Here is a 12,215-nt window from a genome sequence, read left to right on the forward strand (position 1 = left end):
TTTGATGTACATACAAGCACTTTCAACTGCATACTAATTAACCATTCCCCATCTTGCACCCCTTGCTTGTTCTAATATATTATTTACCCTTGGAACAAAGAACAAGAAATCAGTCTCATTAACTTCCATTGAACATTTGTAATTGAATTGAGAGATTTTCAAAATTCCCTGGAGTATGAGAAATACGTTCATTAAGAGAGCTAAGTGCTCTGTGATTGTTATGAATTTAAATTTTAAAAATTACCTGTCTTCACTAATAAAACATTTAGTGATGTGATTCCCTTGTATTACTATCTTTAACTGTAAAACAAAATTATTGATGCAATTATTAGTTTTTTCAGTATGTTTATGCTGATTTATTATACTGCAAGACTAATAAAATTTGACTTCACCATTAGGGCAATATTGTAATATAGTATAATGAAGAATTTTTAGACTGTAGCAGTCTTGACAATCACAATTAAACAATGTAAAAAGTTAACAAAATGTTTCAAATACTGCCTTTCAAAATATACCCCCAACCCAACACAAGTATGTATTATTTATGTGTCTGTAAGCAGTATTTTTCTCATGTTAACCTAACTTTAAAACCCAACATCACTTGTATTATTTAAAAGAATTGCTGATCAAAATGCCTAGCATGGGCTGTCAGATCTGGAGAAATGCTTAGAAATTATTGCATAGAGCACCCCCATCCTAAGCACAAGGACATCAGGCTCTGGGTGGTTAGGAGGGATACACATGGACAGGAAAGGCTGACTTTGGGAGCAATGGGGGATGTTCTGTATGCAGTGGAGATGCCAGGCTGAACACTAGGGAGAAGAGAGTACTAGGGAGCCCTCCCTGAGAACCATATATATATATACTGTTTCCTGTTGGAAGAGGAGAAAAACCACTCTTTGATCCATCCCTAGACTGAAGCCTAACGTTATCTATTTTGATTAACAAAAAAGAAAGAAAGAAAAATAACAGGAAGCTTGAGAAAGAGGATCCAGCCGTTTGACCCTTCATAATACCTCTGTGTTCAGGGGAGGGACATGACAAACCTGAGTCAGCCAGGAATTTCTCACTGCCAAAGGAACGCAAAATACAAAAACTTATGCCAAAAGACCCTTCGTTCTAAACAAAATTCTGTGTTTACACTGTGACCACAATTAAATGCACCAGCTGCATCAATTTGTTTTACCACTGATAGGGCCTTAACCGCCAAACCCCAAGCAAACCTTTTGAATAAAAATGCCCATTCCGTTTTCTACCATTCTTTCCTCCTTCACTGTACATCTTTTAATGACCTCCATGTATATCTATTAAGAACTGGAAATGGTGAAATACTAATTTGTAGCAGAGATTAGAATACAGGGAAAATAAAAACAAACATTTCAATGACACTAGATTCTTGAATGTTAAATACCAAGCATTGTGAGAGGAGAAAAAGTAGATTAGAAAATCTCTCCACAAACCAGTATCTGATCTCTCTCTTTTCTCCTAAGTTCTAGGCTATCCTCCTAACTTAGCAGGGCAATATGGGAAATATAAGGATAAAGAAGGTATAAAACCTAACCTCAAGGCACTTGTGAATTTTTGCACTCAAATCTGCTTAAAATTTTCAACAGTCTTATCCCACATGAAGATAGTCTACAATATGATGCTGTTATTGTTTGAATCCTTAGAAGATAGAATTTTTATTACACTGTTAAATATCTAGATTTTCTGTAATCTCCTCTTTTGTTGATTTGCAAAGTCAAATATTTAAAATGCAACCTTGAAAAATTTACAGCATTATCTGAGCCTTGATTTTCACAAAAAAATGAAGCAAATTGATGAGTGGAGTTACGGATGGCAAATAACAAGGGCCACCTGCCTTCCTGCTTGAGTCCATGGTAGACATTAATCATGCTGTTGTTTCTGCTGTGCTCAAACTTAACCTCAGAATATTCTGTAACAGAGTGCTCCAGGAAGCCCCTATCAATTAAAGATACCACTCTTGCTGTCTTGAATATAGTAGCTCTTATTTAAATAAAAATTACCTGGTTCTACCCTATGATAACTTCCTCTTAAAAATGTAGTACCAATTGAGAATTTTTTCCCTCAATCTTTTCTGCCATTTCATGTTTCCTTATTGTCCCAGGCTTCTAGAAAATTCCTGGTTGTGAGTTTGACTACAGTTAATACATTAGCTAGATTTGTTTACTCTGGCGTCAGTGGTTTTACTATTATCTAAAAATTATTATAAACTGTTTCAAATACTCTTTGCAAAATGTCAGCTTCTAAATAATAAGTGAATTAATGTTTCAGTGATTATTCTTTGTATAAACTTTATAATCCTATTCAAGACTCACAGGGTATCAGTTTCAACTTAAAGTAATCAGAGTATTGGTGTGCTGATTAATTTAGAATCCAACAGAGTGCTTGAAATTTTCACAATTAATTTTTGTTAACATGTGGATCAGTGACTAATGCAAGGGCCTTGTCCACCTTTGGTTACTACTCAAGCCTCCTTTTAAATAGCAGAGAGAATTTTGTATACAGAAAAAGAGGACAGAAGTTTCCAAATATTATTCACTAGAGAAATGAAAACCCAGCCTCTCAGATAGTCTGCAGGGGGAGGGAATGCAGGAAAAAAATTCTATCACACAGTCCCACGACTTGTGAACTCAAGAAGAAAATGAAGGAAACAAAACCATAGAAATGGGGAGAAAATCCTCTTAGAACCCAGGATATTAAAGAATGGTGCTGACTTGGGGAATGTTTGGAAGCACAGATCCATGCACGTCAAGATCAAAGAACAAGAATTAATGGGGAAGAACAAGTTCTTCACTAATAGCAATCAATAAATTCACTGCTGATAGTAAAAATTAGCAAAATTCATGAAAGCTGGCTTATATCTTACTAGGTCTGTTGCATATTTATTTTAATTAAGACAATCTGCTGCCTCCATTAACCTTATAACTGTCGAGTTTTATTTACACAGATGGGAAGATTTTGCTAGAATTGATATGTTTTTGATAATTTTAGTTTGCATACAATGCCTTTACAAAATTGAAAATATTTGCAGTCATAATTTAAAAAATTTACTTATAAGCATTCTGCCAGACAAACATAAATTTATAGGTAAAATTTTATTATTTTTAATTTTAGGGAAATTAAAAAATAAAATAATGTTTTCTAGGCGGAAAGTCAGTAATGTAACAGGTACTATTAAACCGAAAAATAAAAGGCAAAGACCAAGGATGCGATTTTGTGGCATGAACGAGGCAGCAGGAGAAAATTATATGTGCAGAGAAAAAGTTAATGTGAACTGAGAAAAGAGTTCCCACCTGAGTCAGGGCACTAAAGCAAGGAATGTGAACGCTGCCCACTGGGCCTCCTCTGCCCCCACCCCAGCGGGGAGTAGCGGGAGGGGAAGTGCCTTGATGCTGCCCAGTGGGGATAAGTCCGGGCTCCTTCCAGGAGAGTTTGAGGTGCTTTCACAGACTGAGTAGAAGTCCAGGCTCCTCAGTCAGACTTTGCTGGCATGGGTGGGAGTGGGCCAATTTTTTCCCGCACTGGTGTTTGGTATTTGATTTAACTGGAATGTTTTTAAAGGTTTCTATCTTGCTAGACGGTCCCTCTCCTTTCTTCTTAGCTAGAGAGAATAGGCTTTTATTGGGGCTCTTTTTTCTGTCTGTGCCTGTTGCCATTTTTAGGTTGTGCTTCTTTATCTACAAGCCTGGTATACATGAGGCAGACAACAACAACAAATAAACAAATAAAAAACAACCAAGGGAAGTTACCACTGTGTCATTTCCTGGGTACCAAAGTCTCTAGCTGATCTGCCTTCTTCTCTCCCTCTTTCAGAATCTTCTTACGTTTTCAGTTGCAGTTGACAGAAAGAACAGGAAAAACTATGACTGTTCCATTTTCCCAGAAGCAGAAGGCTCCCAACACAGGAATTTAAATCAAATATTATAAATTAATAATAGTTTCTTTAAAATAACAGGAATAAATCACACTGTTAATGCATATGTTCTTATATTTCCATATCGTAGTTATGTGTAGTGGCTCCTTCAATACTAGAAATAAAAGAACATTGCCTTGTTATTGTACAAAAATTAGGAGGAATGTAAGTGATATTAGAAATGAGTAAAATTACTTGGAGGAGCTTTGAAGCTTTGATTAATTTTTAACTTGACATTTTATCTTCATCCCTACATTACGTTTTAAATCTGTCTAAAAAGTACTTTTTAAAGGTTTCAAAGATGTACCAAGTATAACCAGAGAGTTATTCTGGACAAGAGAAAGTTCCAATATATTATACTGTTTTTTTCCCCATTAATTACAAAATTTATCCTTGCCAAAGGTCATTTGAAGGAAAAATAGAAATGAGAATTAGAAGGTGACTTCTGAAAATAATGGTAAGTAAAAATGAGAATAGTAGTTATAGTTTAAGTAATGAAACTTCTTGTATCACTAAAACAATAATTTCTTACATATAACATAATGATATTAAATTTCTTTCATAGTCCATATATCACTGGATTTCAGAGCCAAATATGTATGTACACTATAAATAGATGCCAGTTAAAATTTTAAAATAATTTAATCATTATTGTCTAAAGATTAACTGTATCCAGCAAGTTGTACCCAGCTGATAAACTGTCCATTGTTGATGAAATTATAACTTGATTTATTATATTGTGGTGCAGGTCACAGAAGGCCACTGGATAATTAGAATAGTAATATCTAGAGTACTGTGAAACAAAAAAGTAATCTCTTCTGATATTCAGAAAGCATCTTCACATAAGCAGATGCCTTACAGCCCACCTATTCACTCGAATAAGCAGATCCATCCATACACAGCCAATGGTGTGCTGGTTCTCACTCACACCAGCTCATAAGAACCTATTGTTACATTTTAAGGAATTTTTTGAGCTAGTTGAGGTCAAGGTAGTAGTCTGAAGTTGGCCTTAATTGGAATATTCAAACAATGGAAATTGTCAAGTCCTGTAAATCAGTACCACCTTCCTCCCAACTCCTATTTTTCACAAAGAGATGGTTGCTAAACATTTATCAGCACACCACTCCATAAATCTTTATATTGCTATCATTACTAACTGGCACTTGCCACAGAAATAATATAATATGTTACATTATTCATTTATTTATAATTACATGCGATAATATATAACTACATATCAGTGTGTGTGTATATATATATACATATATATATATATAAAATTATATATATATATAATTTTACACACACACATCTCCCCCTATAGTCCAAGATCACTCTTCCTACCAGTGTGTGTTTTGATACTGCCCGTTGGCAGAGCCTGAGCTAGGTGCACTAGGGCACATAAGAGTGACTCAAAGAAGACCCTGCCTTGTCTTCATGAGAGTACCTAATTTGAAACAAAAATAAAAACAACATTGTGACATTTTCTCCCTCACCTTTGTCTCTTTTTTCCCTTAGAGTCATGAAATAAATACTTCTTGGAAACATTTTATGATGAAACAAGTATTTACAGATACAACTTCTTGACAATCCCTTCTTTTGGTGAGCAGACACAGGTCCTCTCTGCAGGAAGTTACAAATACTAGTGATATAAAGCACCACACAGTACATTCCCAGAATGTCTAGGAGTCCTCCCTTTCTTGCAGGTATCCACTGCCAAGGAAGGAATAACGCATCTCTCCAGTGTGGATGTAGCAGATGGGCAGGGGGGCCTGTGTGATTACGGCTACGGATGTCAGGAGGGGTCACCGTAAGATTCAGTGACCTGAACTCTGCTTCCTTCTCTTCCCTGTAATATCCCAGCTCAGCAGCCCCAATCTTTCTTCATGGCTTCACATTTAAGACAGAAGGAAATCACATTCTTTAACCCTACTCTGCTCATTAAATAAGAAGACAGCCGTTCCTCTCACTCTCAACTACAATAAATTCATTTCTAAATTTCTTAAATACATACAGTTAAGTATGTATTTAAACTGTATGTCTAGGCCTAAACTGTATTAAACTGTTTGTCTAGGCCTAAAGGGAAAGAAGGATATAGGAAATAAGTGTTGGGTGTTGATTCATTTTATTCTCAGTTTCCTTCAGGCACTTACCAGTTAAAAATAGAATAATAAAATTTACTGTACAATGAGAAAACATGACTCATGATTAGGATCATTAAGTCTGAACTGAAAATGGTTCTGTTTCAGTGTCTTATTACCTTTAAGGAGCTAAATGATAAATGACTTGAAGCTGTGTAGCTTGTTTGAATCATGAAACTTAAGCCTATTATTTATGTCATCACATAAATAATTACTGCATAATCCTGAGGGGAAATTATGTACCTCTAGATCCGCACCTGTCTCAGCTTAAAGTTACATATTGCTATTAGATGCAATGATAATAGCAAATAAATATTCTCTTGATAGTGTTTATCATACTATCATTTATATGGTTGTGCTCTTAAATTTCTGCCAGTTTAATGTATTTCATTTCAAACTATGTAAGTATCATAAAGAGAAAGAAATGAAATGTAAAATAAGTTGTCTTAACTTTGGCAATAAAAATCTTTATAACTTCCATGTAGGATTGACTAAAATAAACTAGAAAAAGGATGTTACACTGTTGTTCTGACAAAAGGGACCATCCATAAGAGAAAGAAATGTTCCTTAATGTTCCTTTGTCCCTGTAAATACAGGAACCTAATCTGGCACAATCTTAGGAGGTTAGAATTATGGGGGCCTTATCAGGGCCAAGAGATACGAGTGTTCTGTTTTGTAGAATTGGCACTCTTTTGTCTTGAAGGGAAAAATTAAGCCCATGCTTAATTCCAAAAAGGTTCCTAGACTAGAGCAGCTCCACCATCCTATGTCCTCTGTTACAGACATTCTTTGATGAGGACAGGGGATAAACGCTTAGAATTTTCCAGTCCTATTGAATGATTCCTCCTACCTCCAAGATGGCTAAGACCAGTCTTCTTATGACAGATGGTAAGAACATGAATCACATGCCCACTCACCCCTCAATGGACTTTTTCCTTACAAAACTGACATTAGGTCATTTTTAGTTGTAAAACAGAGGAACCTGCATATCTATAATAAGTCAGCAAGACATTTCAAGATAGCTAATTAACATTTCTCTAAAACAATGTCTACACATCTATGCACAGAGGCTGTTGCATAGTTCCCAGGTACCAGAGGTCATGCCTTGATAGAGGAGCCCCATGGGCATAGAGCTTTTCAAATTCTGGATTAGAAATAACTATACTGAACAGAATGGACTTAATTACAATGTTTATTTTTTGGACTTGCATTTTCCTCTGAGATTTAAAAATCCCTGAGACACAGTGTTTACAGGCTAAAAATTCTAACTCTTGATAATGCATGATTGAGACCTATAATTTTGAATGGGCAACATTTTATTCTTACTGGTAGAACACCTATTTTCTTCATACTAGTATTCACATAGTAATATTATCCATCAATAGTTGAAGTTTTGTATGATTGTTTCAAAGATCTTTTAGTTACTTGCCTTTTTATGTTCTCTATATATTTTTTTTCTGTCACAAAGTTTACTTTCTTGTGTTTCATAGTTGCTGTGTCCTCATGTCCTATGAGACCCAGTTCACTGACCTCTTATATCTTTAAATTCCCACAGCTCACAACTCAATGATATTCTCTTTCCATGGCCATGAACTCTGGGGCTCCCATTACCCTCATGAATCTGTGTCCCATGTAAGGCAAGCAATGGAATGGCCTGCTTGAAATCAGTGAACCAATGATGTATGTTGTATTTTGATTGGCAAGTGAGGTTTAAAAAACAAATTAACTTACCTTTAATAAATTACAGCATATTATCCAAAACTTTCCATAGAAAGATGCCACCTTCTATATATATATTTGGTAATAAATTAATTAATGATATGTTTAAATTATCCCTTTTATGGCTAAATACTACATGAGCCTCTGTCTGAGGTAAAGACAGACAATAAAATAAGGCCCCTGTCTTAAAAAATTATTAAAAATGTATTTGAAACAATCAGTTACCACCCAGGAACCACAGAGATACGGGACTGAGGATGTAACAAAACTCTTAATGGGAAGCTTCATGTTCTCCACCTTTCCTCAAAGACTCTTTGACATGTGGAATACTAAATATGGGACTTAAAAATATATAAAATCATCATGTGGCTCTTGGTCTCTTAGTATACTGCATTTTATTTCCTTTGATATGTTTTTTATTAAACTTTATATTATGTTAAAAAGGCTTGCAGCAGAGAAGCAAAAATGTCTTCTTAATGACACATTTTCTTGGTTTCTGGGAGGAGGATTAGATTAAGAGACATATAATTTCATAATCCATGAAATAAACATAGCCCTTCATGTCAGGCCAACTCTGAAATGAGGAGCAAACACATTTGAGTACAAAGTACATGACTGTGATGTGAACTTCTCTGCAATATCATCACCCTAAGCTTGCTAAAATAGATCGTCTGTGAGTTTTTACTGACCATGTGTAGTAACGACTGTATTAGAGTGCTTTGGGGATTACAGAAAACAGAGAATGCCAACTAGGTAGATGGTTTCACCTACAGTATTCTGGTCAGGGCATATCAGATTGCAAAAGAGGCTTACTTTAAAGATGCTATCACAAATAAGAACACAAATACAAGTACAGTTAGGCCTCACTAAGTACCTGAAAATTTAGAAGTCAGCAATTAATATGTGGAAGCTAGTCTATCTTTCTATCTGTCTATATGTCTGTCTATCTATTATCACTATCATTTATTATTTCTCATTATTTACTCCATCGTCTTCTCTTCTTATATGGCTTCAAATAGTCCCTAAGGCTGCATACTCCTTCAGCACAACTTCCTTAGCCTAGTGACATCATTCCCAATTTTTGAATGAGAGGTCTAACTTTCTAAGCTCACCTTTTCAGCTGGGTCTATGGGTCCTGAGTAAGGAATAAACATGGCATGGGGTCAAGTAGTACCTGTTGAATGTAATTTTCCTTAGAAAAGAATATGGACAGAGGAAGCAGTGAAAAATACTTCCTATAAAACGGTACCTTAATCACAACATCCTAAAACTAGAATCATCTTTCTATTCTCCACCGCCTTCCTAATGCATATCCACACCATCCCCATCTTCTTTGCATTTCTATCTTCATGAATGGCATCACCATTCATCTAGTTATCCAGTCAAATAGGACAGAAGACATGACTGATTTTTCTTCCTTATCTCCACATAACCAATCAGCTTTTGAAGGCTGATGATTCATTGATTTTTATGACACAAATGCCAGTCACTTGCTGGAAATTTATATATACAATTTCAATATCAAAAGAAGTACAAATTGTATAATTGCATATAGTATCCATATATTATAGATGAAGAAACAAAGAGCAGTTGCAGTAACTTACCCAAGAGACCTGCATAGCAAAATACAAAACTGAGTTTTTATCCTAGGCACTCTGACATTAGAAATACCCCTGCAGTCAGTAGTCCCTTGCCTACTATGACAGGAGATTAAAGTTTTTGCAAATAGGAAAGTCAGGAAAACCTGAACTTGCTGCAGTTACTTTACTTCCAATCTTAACCTTTTAATGGGCAAGTTACTGATTAACTCCTACCTTAATTAACTACAGGAGGCTAGCTGAATAGTGATAAAATAATGACTACTCACTGCTTATGTCTGTATTATTTCCTGCCTCCATTTCCCTTTCCAGCCAGGATTCCTTACCATCCTGGTACCCAGAATGCCTGGCTTGGTTCAAAGCTTGGATCTCTGCTTTACGAAATGTTGAAAGGACAAGTTTAAATACACCTAACCTTACTTAAGCAAACTCATGAATACCTAAAAATAAAATATGAAGAAAGGAGCATAATTTATTAATCTTTCCCATATTTTAAAGGAATTTTGGATTAGTGGCAGGGAACTGAATCTATTCTTTCCTTCTCTAATTTTGTTTTTATTATTTCATTTTTTTTTCTTTATCCAACTTGGGTTCTACTTCAAATTTGATTAAACACTGCAACCTTTTCCTCAATATTTAGAATAGAAGCCTTAATTATTTACAAATAGTTGTTCATGATAATTGTGTGTCCCAAGTCTTCATGCATATGTTTGTGAATTTGAGTGTGTGGGTGGGGAAGAGAGTAAACTGTTTAGCTAGAGTAGGGCTCCTGCTAACTTCACTTGAATAATAAGCGTCCAATTGTTGCATATTTGTTCTTATGACATTGAAGGCCAAAGCTATAATTTATTTAGTATTGATTCCTGATCAGATCCATACAGAAAATTAAAACCATTTTATAATGTCCCACTTTCTGACTCACTTTACAGCAATATATTTAATAGAGACAGTTAGGACTATATATACAAAATGTTTTCCATTCAGCTTTACAGGACCTTAATTTATGATCTGGTACTTGTTTTCTAGAGAAAATGTAATTTGCCTTATTGGCCACTATTCTGTACTGTGCTCTTAAACTTCCTTCCCTTTAGTCAATTCAAAACTCAGTCTTCCCCCAGAATTTTTTAATAACTTTGTGAGACCACATAACACATTCGGCTGTGTAAGTATAATTACTTTGATTTTCACTGTTGAAGTTCTAGAGACTTCTCATAGAGAGAACATACGATTAGAGGTCAATCAGTGTTACCTGAAATTAAAGGAAGCACTATCAAATGACTGGCTCTTATGTTTATTTTCCTGTTTCATATTTTAAAGTATTTTCCTTTTTTCCTTAAGTTTTAGAATTAAAGTCTTGGAAATATTCATTAGGAGTTCCAAGGGACATATGGTCCATGTCAACAAATTACACTGATTTTAAAGCATTCCACATTTTAGTCTATTGATTTGTTTCAAAAATGGAAACTTTCACTCAAACTTTTTATATTAACCGTAACATATTCTAAGCAACTCACATGTTGGGCTCTCACCTCCATAGTAAAAAAAATGAAATGCTGGAATTATTTGGTAAACATCATGCTCAACTCCTTAATTAAAAACAAATTTGTTTCTGTTAGTGTTGCTTTACAGTGCCTAAATATAAGAAATAATGAGTTATGCTAAAAAAAATTTTAAAATTTACTTCCCAAAGTACAGCAGTTTACTGGAGATCACTACAATAAGGATGATGGTGGATTTTCCCAGTTTAGTAGTGATAGAAATTATGAGAAATGATTGGATTGGGATAATTTTGAAGTGGAGTCAACCCGATTTACTGATGGAACAGATCTGAGATGTGAGGAAAAGAAGAAGAAAAGATCAATACAAAAAAAGATTAATATGAGACTTTAGGCCTAAGTAACTAAACGTACGAATTCCATTTCCTGAAATTTGGAGTCACAGTTATAGGAGAAGCTGTTTTTGATCACGTTATATTTAACTGCCTATTAGAATGTCAAAATGCCAACTGTATATATTGGCAGGAGAGAGGAATAGATGAGACGTATAAATCTGAAGGCCCCAGCACAAAGATGGTAAGTAAAGCCATCTTAAAAAATCAGCTAAGGTAACTACCATATGATCCAGTAATTCCACTTCTGGATATATAGCTGAAGGAAATAAAACAACTATCTTGAAGATATACCTGCACTCTATGTTCACTAAAGTATTATTTACAGTAACCAAGTCATGTTATGGAAGTCATTTTATGGAAATGACTTGTTGATCAACAGATGAATGGATAAAGAAAATGTGATATAACCCATAAAATGAAGGAAATCTTGCCATTTGCAATAACATGGATGAAACCTGAGAGGGTTAGGCTAAGTAAGATAAGTGAAATAAGTTAGACTAGACTTGGAAAGACAAATACTGTATGATTTCACTTACATGAGAAAACAAAAATAATGAATTTATAGAAGTAGAGAACAGATTGGTGTTTGCCATGGGAAGAAAGTAGGGAATGAGAGAAATGGGTGAAGGTTGTCAAAGGGTTCAAACTTCCAGTTATATGATGAATAAGTTCTGGGGATGTACAGGGTGGTGACTATAGTTGATGAAACTGTATTGCATATTTGAAGGTGCTAAGAGAGTAGGTTTTAAAAGTTTTCACCCCACATTAAAAAAAATTTTAACTATGTGAGGTTATGGATATGTTAATTAACCTTATTGTGGTAATCATTTTGCAACATATACATATATCAAATCATTACATTGTACTGCTTAAAATTAAAATGTTATATGTCAATTATATCTCAGTAAAGCTGGATTAAGAAAGACCAT

General features: G+C 34.8%; 1 protein-coding gene across 1 annotated transcript in view; it reads right to left on the reverse strand.

The window, feature by feature from the left end:
* Positions 1-12,215, reverse strand: part of SUCNR1 (succinate receptor 1) — a 35,271-nt gene that overhangs the window by 13,536 nt on the left and 9,520 nt on the right. The gene's annotated exons all lie outside the window — the stretch shown is intronic.

Source organism: Camelus bactrianus, chromosome 1, assembly GCF_048773025.1.
Source record: "Camelus bactrianus isolate YW-2024 breed Bactrian camel chromosome 1, ASM4877302v1, whole genome shotgun sequence".
NCBI lineage: Eukaryota > Metazoa > Chordata > Mammalia > Artiodactyla > Camelidae > Camelus > Camelus bactrianus.